This window comes from Durio zibethinus, chromosome 27 (genome assembly GCF_047325235.1).
Source record: "Durio zibethinus cultivar Kanyao isolate XHJ-2024 chromosome 27, ASM4732523v1, whole genome shotgun sequence".
Taxonomy (NCBI): domain Eukaryota; kingdom Viridiplantae; phylum Streptophyta; class Magnoliopsida; order Malvales; family Malvaceae; genus Durio; species Durio zibethinus.
The window spans coordinates 11,396,095-11,411,141 of record NC_143188.1 but is presented as its reverse complement, the minus strand read 5'-3'; the positions used below and the strand labels follow the sequence as shown (position 1 = coordinate 11,411,141).

The window sequence follows — 15,047 nt, the reverse complement described above, 5'->3', positions numbered from 1 at the left end:
CATTTCCATTTCTCTATACTAGATTTAGACTTAACGCAAAAAAAGAGCATTAATCTCAAACAAGAATATGACATAATTAAAAAAGCTATAATCATCACAATATACTTATCAAGATTAATCATACATCATAGTACATGTATTTCTCAAAACTTAATACAAATTATATTAACTGCTCTTAATTTCTCCATAAAAATGTTGCATTAATTAACCTTTTTACACTTTAGTTATTCACTTTTTTACCTACAAATCAATCTAATTGTTCTAACACATGAAAAGCTAACTATTTAAAAATGACAATGACTGTAAATAATTTGCTTTTTGTTTTTTTTTTCCCTAACTATTTATTTGTGTTTTTTGTTGCTTATCATGTTAGGAAAGTAGGACACAAACTTCTTTTGAGCCAATTGCAAATAATGAGAATGAGATAGTAAAAGCAAATGTAAATAACTTACTAATCTCAAGTGCTAAAAGAAGAAAGTCGACATCTGATGTTTGGGAAGAATTTAGCAAGAAAAAAGATGCGGATGGAAAAGAACTTGCTACATATATACATTGTGATAGAATTTTGATGATTCAAGCAAGAAAGGAACTACTTACCTAAGAAATCACTTGAAAAGATGTAAAGAAAGAGCAGCCAAGGTTAGGAAAGGTGATTTAAAAGATGAAAGTGCTAGTGAAGGTAATTCTTCATTTGATCAAGATAGGAGTAGCATGGATGTTGCAAGAATAATTATTACAAATCAGTTCCCATTGAAAATAGTTTAGGATGAATTTTTTGTCAATGCTTTAAAAAATTTGTAACCAATGTTCAAACTTTAATCACGATAAACTTTATCATCTGATATAATTCGTGTCTACCAAGAGGAAAAACATTACTCTTTCAATATTTTGATAAGTTTTCCTGTCGCTTTAATTTGATAATTAGTTTGTGGGCACATGATCTTGAAAAGACTGTGTATTGTTGTTATGCAGTACAATTTATTGATGACAATTAAGAATTGAAGAAGAAAATTCTTGCTTTCAAAAGTTTAGGGAATCAATTTGAGAAAATAACTTTATTTGAAATTTTCAAAAAGTTCCTTGTGGATTGAAATTTTGAAAAGAAAGTTTGCTTCTTAACCATACACAATTCCTCTCATGTTTCAAGATAGCTGAAGAAATAAGAAAAAACACGCAGTGTTTTGTAGCTTCATATCCTTCAAGCACATTTTTCGTCAGTAATGATGAATGTATTTTTGGTCTTCTTTGTAAAGATAACTCAAGTGAGAAGAAAGTTGAAAATTTTATTGATGGTGTCATTAAAACTTCAAATGCATGTTTGAGGAACATTTTTGACATCTATAATAACTGAAGAGATCAACAAGAAGGAAGAGACTATCCATTGATGAATGTGAAATCTGATAACAACTAGATGACGTGTAGCTTGGTTTTGAAAATTACAGCTATTCTTAATTTACAGTTTAGATTTGATTTTGTGGAGTTTTCCTACAAAGAAATCTACAACAATGATGCAGCCAGGATTCACTTGAGAATGATTCATAATACTTTCACTGATATTTTTAATGAATATGCAAGTAATATGTCTAGTGAAACATCGTTCTTAGAAGGTACTAATTCCTTGACATTATTGAATACCAAAAACAATATAATGAAATCTTTTCATAGGTGGTACAATTTCAAAAGTAATGTAAATACTGAAATCTCATGGAGGTCAGAACTTGATAAGTATATTCACCAACCAATAATTTCTTTCAATTCAGAGTTCGACCTACTTCGTTGATGGGGAGAACAAGCTTCAAGTTTTTCTATTCTTGCTAGGATGGTTCAAGATATCTTAGTGATACCTATGTCATCTATCTTATCAGGTTCTACTGAAAAACTTATAATGGACAATGCAGCATTCAATGGCTTAGATTCTCATATCATAGAAGTTATGATATGTGGCAAGGATTGGTTAGAATCTCCTAAATAAAGTAACATCGTATTAAGTCTTATTATCCTCTTACCTCTAAAAAAATAGTAAATAAAGTAAAAATTTTTGAGAAAATTTTCCATCCTCTTATTCGACTATTGAAACATTTAGAGCTTTTATACTAATTTTTTGTTTTAGTTGTAGATACGAAGTAAACTAATTCCATGAGAGAGAAATCACACATATAGAAATCTAAAGATTTTTATGTTGTTCAATTAGCTAGCCTATGTTTATGGGCCAAACAATGAAGGATCACCCAATAATCAAGGAAAATGAAGAGTAAAAAGATTGATTCCTTTTAATAGGATAGATCCTTTGAGTAAACTAGGCAAGATGAAGCTTCTAACTCACTAACAGCTATAGCTGTGCTAACCTGTAGAACCTGTAGTCTGCATTATTGCAACATGATGTTCTTGCTAACCTTTCTAAGATAATGGCTTTTGACTAGTTTCCTTTAGTGTCGCAGGTGACAGAGCAAACCATGCACCAATGCAGAACATGGTATGTGCATATGATATAATTGATCAACTGAATGTATTTTGCTACATTATAACCTTGAATTCTGGAAAATAGAGTTTCGTTTATGCATTTTCATTTGATAGGCTAAAAGGAAAATGGAGAAGAAAGAGACTTATGCGGTGAAAAGTTGCAAGACGGGGGACAACAACATGGATGGAAAAGGTTACACTCAATAATTCCCTTCATATTTTGTAAACCCATATGAGAAAAACTCAACCTAAAATTTTAGGCTAGTACTATATTTCTAACATCTCATATACATGCCTAAAAAGATTTCATATTTTCAGAATTGATATATTATTTAAAGGTTTTCAGAATTGTTTGGACTTTTGTAGGATGTTCAGGCATATTTGAGGTTTCTTTTCGCGGATAAAGAATTAGAACATTTGAGCAAATGGCAAACTCATGCAATAAATGGGTATGTATGATACATCATCTCAGTCTCAATCATGATCATACGGCCTAATTAAACGCTCATAATCATCATAATAATAATGAAATTTTTTGTATTTGTTTTAAAGAAAATTTGTTGGACAAGATAAGATACGGGATAGTGCGTTAGGACCTTTGCTTATGATTCCTCCAAATGATGTTGATTCTAAGAATGCACCAAATTACTATATTAAGGATACCGTAAGTATCCTTTTAAAATAGTACTTCCTTTTCGTTTTTTTTTTTTTAAATTGCCTGAATTAATGCCTTAATTGCATCTGCCTTGCCCATACTTGAAGGTTGTGAATCAGTTTTTCATTTTACTTAAAAGAAGATACGAGAAATTCCCACATAAGTACATGAACCACTATTCATTTGATTCTTGTATTGCTGTGAGTACCTTAATTTATTCAAAATCTTAATTAAGTTATATATACACGTTAGTTGGCATGAGAATAACTTTTCAAATATATATGATGAATTCAGACTTACTTGATTAAGGGATCAAGGACTGAAGATGAAGTCTTAAGTTGGTTTAAAAAAGAGCACTTTAAAGGCGTGAGCAAGGTAATTTTTTTTCTATAAGGTAATTAGTTGTTCTAGTTTCTAATGCAATATTATAACATAATCTAGTAAGAAGAATTGTAACAATTTTTTTGTCTGTCAATGCATTGTTTCTGCCAATAAGTTTAAATAAACATTGGCTTCTTTTTTATGCTGACATTGACGATAAAAAATTACTATGGTTGGATTCAATAAAAAATTCTTGAATGTCCAATGACTCAGAGAAGCATGTAATCTGACAGTGGTTTTTAGAGTTTCTATTGCCATTATTGGGACATGATCATAAGGATTGGTCATTTGATGTCCTAAAAAATATTCCTATGCAAAAGAAGTAAGCAAATATTCTATTCTAATTTGAGAGTAATAATGAAAATGAAGCTTTTGGTATTCATTTTATGGTTTATAAAGGTTCATCACCGATAGTTACTTACATAAACTTCGAATCTTTGTAGCTTTGTGGATTGTGCACTATGCAGACTGCCTCACACATAGCAATTATTTTCCTTTCACTGAAGATGACATGCCTTACTTTTGACATCAGACATTTCTTAATCTATAGCATGGAAGTATATGTTTGGGAAGGAGCCAAGGTTATTAACTCTTGCTTAAGGATTGGCATTTTAACAGGGCATTATGTTTAATTTACATGGTTAATTATTTTAATGTAATTTAAAACACATGTTTGTTGTATATGCTTAATTTAATTTAACAAGAAATATTTCTATTAATCTATATCTATAATCTACATAATATATATATTTAAGGATAGATATGGACAACTTTTTAACTGATGAAAATGGACATTGTTGTTCATTATATTTCTAAATTTTTGTAATAAAATTAATTTATAAATAAAAAAGTTTTAATTATATTAAATTAACGTCATCATAATAAAATTTTTCAATAATGATTTATTAAATAAATCTTAACTGGATGTGAATCGCAACATTTGCCTGCTAGTGCTAGGCCCAATCGGCCAAGACTGGAAAACATGAACCCCTGACTGACACCAAGCCGTTGAAACATGCGACCGACTCTCCTTCCCCCGAAACCCCAACTAAAATAAACATTAAACAAAATAAAGTGACAGCTCTGAATTCCCCATGGCTAGCGTAAGAGTCCATTTAAAAAAAAGAAAACCCTAGAGAATCAAATTCAGGCCTTGGTTGCCTAGCAGATTCTGGATCTACTCTTTCATTTTCATTTACACATGTCATCCACTTGTCCACTATCTTTTCACACCAACAAAATATTCCCTACCAACCATTCTATTAGTCATTCATACATGTGGATTACACTTACTTTAAGACATCACATCATTATCTTTTTCATTCTCCTTTTCCTTTTTTATTACGAAATGATTTGTTGTTTTGTAAATATTTATAAAATAAACATTTCTATAATCACTATAAAAATATTGATAACGATTGTTTTACGATTATTTTTATATTTATTTAATATTATTTTAAAATACTTTTAAATTAAAAACCTAATCCAAGTTTAGTCCAAGCTTTTAAGCGTGGGTGGGAGATTGAATAACTCATGCTATGGATATGTCTACTTAACATAAATATTATTAAATCTAAAATTTATATAATATTACATATACATATATATAAAGCCTTCGACCTTTTTTCTTTGATGTACTTATTAATTAAAGGAGAGATTAAGTTAGATCTGTACAAAACTAATTAATCAAATATGTTACAAATCCAATCTAACAATCTAATTTCAACACATTCAATTTTTTTAATACTTAATCCATCATTTAGTCAAGATTTCATTTCTTGAATTCTATCACCATGTTAGACTCTTAATGTAGTTCATGATCATAATTTTAACATCTTGCTTGCTTTTATTTTATATATTAAGTCAATCTAAAAGTATTCATAAATCAGATTAAGTCAGATTTAAGTAAAATTTAAATATGATATCAGCATTTTTATATGTTTGTCTAAGCTTGCCTCAACTTGACAATTTAAGTTTGAAATTCCGAATAAGCTTGCACAAATTATTAAATGGTACAACTCAAATCCGTCTAAGTCCACCTGACAACTTTAAAAAAAAAAAAAAAAAGAAAAACATGATATTTTTATTTAATTTTAGTATTTTTACTTGTTTATTTTATTAAATTTTAAAATATAAATAATTTAACATATTTTTAATGTTTAAATTATAATATTATATATATTTATCCTTTATATAGTATAAATTTCACAATATATATAACTTTCGAGCTGTACCATGAAAGTAGGCAGAAAGTGCCACCGACCTACTCATTATTCGGAGCTGAATGGCCTTTGTTCTTAATTAGCTAATTAAAACAAAATGTTGGGTATGCTAAAGGTTACTATGAAGGTGAAAAATAGAGCAAAGAAGACAGTGATGTCATGCATGCCCATTGACAAACTATGAATTTGCACATTTTACATGTCAGCTACCGTAATCATAACTTAGCAATGCAGACAATTCATGCCATTAGTTCAACATGTTAACGATCTCATCCCATCCATTCAAAAGGAGAAATGATTTGAAACAAGAGCATTACTTCTGTTAGAAAACTATGTAATGCAGAGCAATCCTAACTGTAGTCAAGAAAAGCCATTGTCAAGAACAAGAAGCTATGCCTTTTCCCACTATGGTCAGTTATATGGATCATATTAAACAACTGTGTTCTATTTAAGACTATATCTCAGTAAACCAAGTAAAAGGAGTGGTCCTATCAATGTTGTTCCTTTTAGTCTTCTACTCCCTCTCTTTGACATAGGCTTTAGGTATTATGCATTAACTCACATATTGTCACATGGGCAATTTGGTCTTGTTTTTACATGTTCAAACACCATATCGGTATTAGAGTTTCTAATATGAAAATGCCTTTGCATTGTTATTAGAGAGAGAGAGAGAGAGAGAGAGAGAGAGAAACAAAGTATTCACAGCACAGTAGCACAAAAGAGTTAACTTTGCTTGTCACCTCTCACTCATAATTCCATAAGAGGAAAAGATTATAATTACTAACCTTGTAAAAATATATCTTTCTGAGTTTGATTGCAGCACCTATGCATCTTTTGACATGGATTTTCAGAAGCTTATCATTTGAAAATCTGCAATCAGTATACAAAAGAAATTGATTGAAATCAAAACAAGCATCCCTAACTAACGAGTTGTACAGGTACATCAACCCCACCATCTCTGCTATCAAGAACATTAGCCACGCATCGAATTAATGGCATACTCATTACAGAGTGATCATTCATAATTCCATAAGAGGAAAAGATTATAATTACTAACCTTGTAAAAATATTTCCTCTTGAGTTTGATTGCAGCACCTATGCATATTTTGGAATGGATTTTCATAAGCTTATCATTTGAAAATCTGCAATCAGTATACAAAAGAAATTGATTGAAATCAAAACGAACATCCCAAACTATCGAATTGTACAGGTACATCAACCCCACCATCTCTGCCATCAAGAACATTAGCCACACGTCCAGAATTAATGGCATACTCATTACAGAGTGAAAAAAAATAGCCTTGCAAAATAACAGATCATACAGGGAGATATAAAGGCCCATAAACAAGGAAATGTATGCACTCGCTACACTCAAAACCTGAGTTCTTGGGTAGGTTAAATTTCATTTAAGCACAAAAAATATAGTTTCTTAAAAAATTAGTATGGAATCAACTTGCAAACAAATCAAGCACTCAGGGTGAACTCTCTCACATTTCACTTGCAGAGCTGCATTAAAACTGAAGCTAAGCCACCATTTCAAAGGTAAGGCATCACATTGATCATCATCATACCAACTTAAGAGTTGACTCTAACAAAACCAGTTAACTCTCCTATGTTCCATTTACAAAACTGTATCAAACTTAGGTCAAGCCAGCAATGCAGAAGTAGGGCCTTAGTACCCGTCTAAACAGTAATTGAAACTCTTTAACTGGGGATAATTCAGTTCTCCCATAGAAGAATAAAAATTGGTAACATCCTTTCATCACCAAAAATGTTTTCCAAGTTTCTTTCAATCATGTGGAAGAAAATAATACTCTTCAACTTTTCTACAAACGGGTAAAGTAATAAAAATACATCTCCTAACAAAAACATTTTCTATTTTAGGTATATTTAATAAGACCTGGGATCTTGGCCAGCCAGCTAGAATAATTGAAAGTAAGTTGTAACCAAACACCCTAGAAGTCCAACCTAGGAGGGGTTGTGAGTAGAATGGACACTCAAAGCTGTAATGTTTGTGTAGAGACAGATGGGGAAGCAGTATAACTTAAAAATTCTAAATGGCATACCTTTATCGCATCATCTATTAAGCGGGTTTCCCTGATGATTTTTTTGACAGTTCATTATAAGAAAAGCAATCACAAAAAAGACAGGCAAATCATCATCTCCTTTCTTAGTTGGTGAGACAACACTGCATATTTGGAGGTGATCATTTATAGGCCAAAAATGCCATGTCAAACCACAAAAGTGATAAGTTGATGCCGCTTTAATTATTTCATTCTCATACAATGAATGTTTCAATTGTAGGCCATTCTTTACACCATCATTTCCATGTTCAGGGTTTTCTTCTCTGATTTCTGCCCCAGGGTCCTTAAGAAGTTATATGATCAATGCTTCTAGACAGATCTCCTCTAAATTGCCGGTGACAGATTCATCAAAAGCAGCTGCCCATATCATCTACATTTAGGTTGATATTGTTAGTGCCAAACTCAATAAAAAAAAATCTAAAGAATATGTCAAGTAAATAAAATTCTGTTTTTTACGTGAAGTTCTTGAGGTCTTTTCAAATTTCTTGTCTAAACATCCCTAATAGGCTAATACTTCATTTTAAGAAAGCATGCTCATTAATTGCACCTCATACATTGAAAAACTTGAACTTGACACTAAAATAAAGTGGAGCAAGTCAAGATTTTGAGATTTGGTTAAAATGCAAACTAATAATAACTAGTATTACTCCCTATATAAATAGAGTCGCAATGATCTCTGTCACTTGACAGAATAAAGGGAAATCTCTTACTGGAATTTTAAATAATCTCTAAGGGCCTATTCATTTAACTTCATACTGTAAAAACACCCTCATGGATGCAGTACTCAAAGTTGCCAGTTGGAAATAATACAGGGTTTAAATTCCTGCAAATAGATTTCTGGACCTGCATCTATGAATACCATCAGTACCCTAAATTGAAGTTATCTAGGGTAAGACAACCATGACTGATCCCAACATGCAGAGGCCGTGAAAAAGGCAAGGCTGAAAAGAAAAACAAAGACAAAGAAGAAAAGGACAAAAACTCCAGAAATATGGGGGCCCAATCAAGTGTGCAATAAAGAAGATGCTAGCAACATGGAATGCTTTATATAGGCATCAAAATCATTGGCTTTATGCTCACTCTGGTGACTTGTGCCAATTCAAATTTTAACACAATGCTTACTTCATTGTTTCCTAGATATATCAAAATATAGTAGTACCATAGATTGCAATGGCTTGACAGTGTTAAATGAGACACGGCCCTCCCACTTAAGAAGAACCTCACTTAATGATAACTCTTGAAGGAATAGAACCAGCAGCATCGGAAATGCAAAATGAAAGCTTTCAGCACCTATATTTGATAAATGTGAAAAAATTTCCCTGTCTGTGTGTTCTAAAATATGCCACAATGTTTGCAGCTGCTTATCACTCCAGTTGGTCCCTCCATCAGAAAATTTTAACGCTGGAAGCATGTGGAAAAGTAAGTGGAAAAAACAGATATGATCAAGATCAACATATTTACCAAGTTTAAAATACCATTCTCCTAAAGCATCTCAAAGCAACAAAATGCATATGCATTATCCTCAAAGACAACAACAAAAGGAGACAGCAGGTCACTCATACCTTCGAATAAAATCCAACCAAACAGTTAGTATTAGACGTTTAAAACCCAAAACTTGAAGTTGCAACTTTCACAGCTTTGCAACACATAAATAGCAATTCAATAAGAAAAAGGTTCAGCAAAACATGTCATTAGTAGAATCTAATGCAATATAAAAGGAAAAATGTTTTCCACTACAATAACACAAGGTAAAAAGTTGCAGAGTCTAAAGCCATTCAGATACTCTTTCATCATGGGCAGCCCCTTTTTGAGATCTGGCTGCATTTACCAATGGTATTTCTGGAACATCAAATATTCTTAATTTGTTCACTGTTTCTGTTTTATAACTTATATTTTTGGATCTAAGAACTGGCTCATACACATCAGGATGGACCAATTCAATTTCATAGTAATAATGGCATGAGATATTTTTCGATAGTGAGGGTGAAACATTTGATTCCATGATTAAATCAGCATTGTTATTGATTTAAAAACTATGCCTATTGTTATCCTCAAATATCAATTTATATCGTGTAGAATACTCTTCCACGCTTGCATCAAATTCTTTCTCATCTTCACTCTTCTCAAACAAATCTGTTACTGGTAAAGGAGGAAAATCAAAATCAAATTCAGTTATAAATTCTGACCTGCTATAGTCTCCCCTTATGTTTGAGTAACAATGGCCACACAGAGCAGAAGTTGATAAAAAGCAAGAGTCATATGCATCAGTGTCAGCATTTCCCCTCCAACTGATAAGGTCAGCAAAATCACTACATATCTCTTTTTGGTTAGCATATGACTTACCAGTACAATTATCACCCAAATTAGAATATTTCTCTTTTCTATCAGTATCATCAGCAGGAGCTTGCCTACATTCAATTTTGTTTCCCTTTTCACCCCATCTTTGGAGGATGTCCATATATCCATAACTTTTGAACCCATAGTATAAGCAAGTGAACCATTTCCTATGCTTGAATGCATTGTCTGGCATTGCTTTAAGAGGTACTTGTAACGTTCCCTGCATACATTTTCCATAAAGCTGTTAAATATTCATAAATCAGCAAAACAGAGCCTTGATCTTAACAAAGGATAGTGGTATGCACAACATTCCCAGGAAATTTTCTAAAAAATTTTTAACTATTACAATAAATAAGTCATTAACTCTGGATGCATAAACGAGCATGAATCTCTCTGCCCATGCTTAATTAATAGAGAGCCTTCTCCAAAAAAGAAAAAAATAATTTCTGAAATAAAGCTAATGTATATCATTTTCATAACCAAACCATATAACTAAAAGTTCTAATCAGACCCGTATATAGGTCCTAAACTTGTTTTGAATATAAAAATTTTAAAGTAAATTATACAAGCATGGTCTTAATGGAATTCTATCCAAGCAAAAGGGACCTAATTTGGTCACGTTTTGTTAATTTTCGTCCTCCTTGCTGCATTCTCAATGCTTTGCATTTTGAGCTCTTTTCTCAGCACTTAACACCATAATACATTTCTCCATGTAAAGCTATTGGCATTTGATGCCAGTTGTAGCTTGCAATGCCAATGAAGTGGATAATGATAAGGTAGAAATTTCATTATCCTTAAATAATAAAAGCTACTATTGGTAATCTTTCCATAAAGAACCTGTAAAAAGGTATTCTAGTTGGTATAAAGCAAACCATCAAAAAATAAGACTTTTCTAACAAAAATTCATGACTTTCAATCATTTGCTAAGCAATGAAGAAAACAATGACAAACGCAAAGATGTGTATCATGGATAGATATTTCCTATACATGAGTAAGATCATATATGTCTGTCTGTTGACAACAAAAAGAGGAGAAATAATGGACAATGCGGATAACTATTGAAAAAAATTATTATCAAAAGCTAACCATGTTTGAAAATGAAGTACGATTACACAAGAATTTTAACTAGAAAAGGGTATTCAGTCTGTTTGACGTGCAAGCGGATCAGCCTAAAAATAGGCAATTACAAGGAAAAAAGAATATTAGCATAATTTTGAAATGGAAAATTAATTTGAAATGGAAAAGTAAAGGACTAGACCTCCAAGCTGTCCTTAATTGCCTTTGGTAGTCTGCAGTGCTCCCCAATGCATAGCAAGCTAGAAAAAATTCCCAAACTTCTGGTCTTATAGATGGATCAACCCCCTAACAGCAATAAGAAAAATCACTGTTACAGTTTTGCACCATCTAGAGAAAATGTGAGTGTGTGCATACAAATTTGGCAGGGGAAGGGGGAGATAGAAAGCATAAGCAAATACGTTAATGACAATATCTGAAAATGGCAGCACAATACCTAAAGCTCTTAAAGTTAGTCAAGGTTAAGAGGTACCATATGGAATGAAACAAAATGATAGAAGTCGCTACTTTGTATTTTCTCCTCTTATTTGGTCATGCTTCCAAGCTGTGCATTGACACCAACATTCACCTCCCACCCCTTAATTATGAGCTGAGATGTACAGCAAATATCATGAATGCAAACAAAACAAGATGAGAAGTGTCATTAAGCCTAGAGGTCGCAACAGGTTGGAAACCATTCAATTTCTCGAAATCGAACCCAAATGTGTTTACAAATTTAAGTACTTGACCATGTCCAAAACTGCAAATCCAGATAAGGAATATGTGTTCCACAACTAAGCCATCCAAGAATCAGAGATGGAATGGGTTAAGGCATGTATCCAACCAAACAAAAACTTAATTCCCAGCATATTAAGGCTCTTTACATTTTAGCATTCAAAAATTAGAAAAATTCATGAAACTAGTGACATGATAATACGTATGCATACAACTTACCATATACAACATTGAAATACATAAAAGAAATTAAAGAAAATTTGATTATCATGTAAGGTAGTGAATGACACTATGACAGGTTCTATTAGAGTTGGGACAAGCTTGTACCCTCTAAACCTATCCCATTTCCATCCATGGTAAGATCCTGTTTAAATGAATCATGACATATAGTTTAGAAACGCATGAAGTATAGATATTTCCATAAGTTGCAGGTAACGTAAAATAACCAACTAAGAATTAGCATTTAAGCATGTAATTAATGTTCAAACATGCCAACCTCCCTTATAATTAATGTTTCGTTGCATGTGATTTTCGGGAAATACATGCCTTCCCTCACGATTCAAACTTTTATCCCATATAAACTAAAGAATTCAACTATTAAAAGGTTAACAATTCAACAAAGTTTCCAATCTCTAATTATTTATTTCACGTTTGCTGAATGCCTTAAACTACTGAAACAAAAAATGAAACCAATTAAAATTTTCATTTTGTAAACCAATTAAAATTTTCATTTTTGTAATAATAACCTTTCCCATTTCCAAATAAAACCCTACTCTTGCCCTAGGGATCTCATTTGACCCAAATGTTAGCAACTAAAGGCCTTATAAAGCTTAAAAAAAAAAGGTTCCATTCAATAAAAAACTATACAATACAAAGGAATTAAATTTCGATTCAATAAGAAACTAAATCGTTTGATTCTCATTTAACTCATAGAATTATATTAAGAATAAGGGAATAATCTTACAGCTAAAAACATCCTTGATGGGAGACTGGGAAAGCCAACGATCTCCAATGTCGCGAACAATACACCCAACTCTTTGAGTATTGACGGCTCCGGCAGCAACGGCGGCGGCAGCAGCTTGTCCACAACTCCATTGCTTTTCTTTTTCCCCACAACACATTACACTTGGAACAACACTAACCTTCTCCGCCTCCTGCTTTTCACCATTCACCCCCTCTTTCTTTATTAGTAATTTCCAAACAATGACGATAATTTCACGTCAAAATCATATATAAAATTTGGGTTTGATTAGTATTTCAATCGATTGATCGGGGTTGTTGCTTGGTTGCTCTAATCAAAGACATTGATAATTCAATGTAAAGATTTGAGAAAACAGAGAAGAAGAGAAAGAGATCTGTCAAAGTAACGGAGGAGCTTCTCCGTTGCCGTTTTTACAAACACGAGACCGTTTCTTCTCTCTTTTTAATTTATTTATTTCTCTTGATTTTTCTCCATTTTTTGTTTTTCACTCTCTCTCTCTCTCTCTCTCTCTTTTTGGTTCTTTCCTCAATTTTGCTTTCCTTCTTTCAAGTTTATATTCTTTGTTTGCTGGTTTTTTTGTTTTGATGTTATCTTTGGTAATAATCTTTAGATTTTTTAATAAAATCTCTTTATAAAAATATTTTAATAAAATTATGTCGTAACTTATGGAAATTATAATAATAATTAATGTGAGTTAGCTTTTTTTTATACATTTATTATTTTTTACTAAAATAATCTTGCATGGTGTTGGCTGTTTATTTTTTAAAATTAATATAAATAAATTTTTTATATTTTATATAAATTTTAATAATATTAATATTCATTTTAACGATATTTTAAAAAATAAAATTAGTATCATAAATATAATATTAATTGATTAGCAAACAACTCCAGTGTTACTTTATATTTGAAATAATTTTAATAAAAATCAAATTCATCTTAATATTTTTAACTTTGAAATTAATATATTAACTAATATTCTTTCTTTAAATAATTAATAACATGATAAAGTTATAACTTACAATTTAAAAATATATCACAAAATTATATCTTTTTAAGTCCATATTCTCTATTCAAAAATGATGAATCCAACATTACCACTTTAATATGTTTTCTCTATTTTTCGGCATACTTTTTTTTTACACATTCATATATCAAATTGTTACATAATCTGAGATATAAATTGTTTTTTTTTTAATTATGTCGCTCAATTTATATTGTCAACTTTTTTTTATTATTACAAAATCATACCTATGAATCTACAAAATTAATAGTCTCTCTTTTTAATTAAATATTGAATCGATCTTTAAACATAATAAATATGAGTATTCATTTAAATGATGAAATAAATTATATATTATAGTATGTCAGCAAGACTTTTTTTTTTTTTTTTTTTTTGAAACTATCATGGATTGAATCCAATGGTTGGAACATACGGCCCTTGACATTAGCATGTTACAATAAGACTTGATGTTATATGGTACTACTTGTGAATAGCAAAAGATAATAAATTGATTAGTGAAGAAGGACAGCAATGGTGCTGTAGATGAATGTTACTGCTGAAACGATAATTGCTGCTTTCTCCTACAATTTGGATATTTTGCCAAACCTCACATTGATGAATGTTACTGCTGAAACGATAATTGCTGCTTTCTCCTACAATTTAACAAAATTAAGAGCAAAGAGAATGTAAGTTGGAAAAAGAAACTAAGTTGAGGGAAGGACAGAGGTTGCACTGAGTTTTTGCAAATTGGAGAGCTATTTCAATTGATGATGTAAAGCATATGTTAGGATTATACTTTGCCAATGCAAACTCTGTTGAGCAACAATTTCGGTGGTTATCTGTGCCTCTGGGCCCACGGGAGGAGGTGGGGGCGGCAGCGGTGATGATGGGGCAGGTCGCTCTTGGCCATCATTTGAATGTCCATTAAATTTAATTTGTTCTTTATCAAATTCTAATACTAAAGGAGAAGAGAGGGACATGTTAAAACTTATGAGCAGATGTATCAAACAATTAAAAAATAAAAATGAGAAAAAAAAAAGTGAATGGATGTCAGATTCTTTTATGTCGATTTCCAAAGCAGCCTAAAAATGTTAGAAAAAACATGAATTGGTTCAATGTTATCCTATAATCAGAT

At 31.5% G+C, this 15,047-nt stretch overlaps 1 protein-coding gene and 1 pseudogene across 2 annotated transcripts in view; one reads left to right on the top strand and one right to left on the bottom strand.

The window, feature by feature from the left end:
• Positions 1-15,047, top strand: part of LOC149510924 (zinc finger BED domain-containing protein RICESLEEPER 2-like) — a 71,314-nt gene that overhangs the window by 42,403 nt on the left and 13,864 nt on the right. The window lies entirely within an intron of this gene.
• LOC111279413 (uncharacterized) lies at positions 5,896-13,437 on the bottom strand (annotated as a pseudogene). Its single transcript, XR_016334518.1, has 11 exons — positions 12,892-13,437; positions 11,937-11,952; positions 11,686-11,719; positions 11,398-11,501; positions 9,483-10,359; positions 9,264-9,364; positions 8,998-9,203; positions 7,785-8,172; positions 6,927-6,992; positions 6,776-6,813; positions 5,896-6,588 (listed from the first exon to the last, which is right to left on the bottom strand). The product of XR_016334518.1 is annotated as an uncharacterized LOC111279413 (transcript).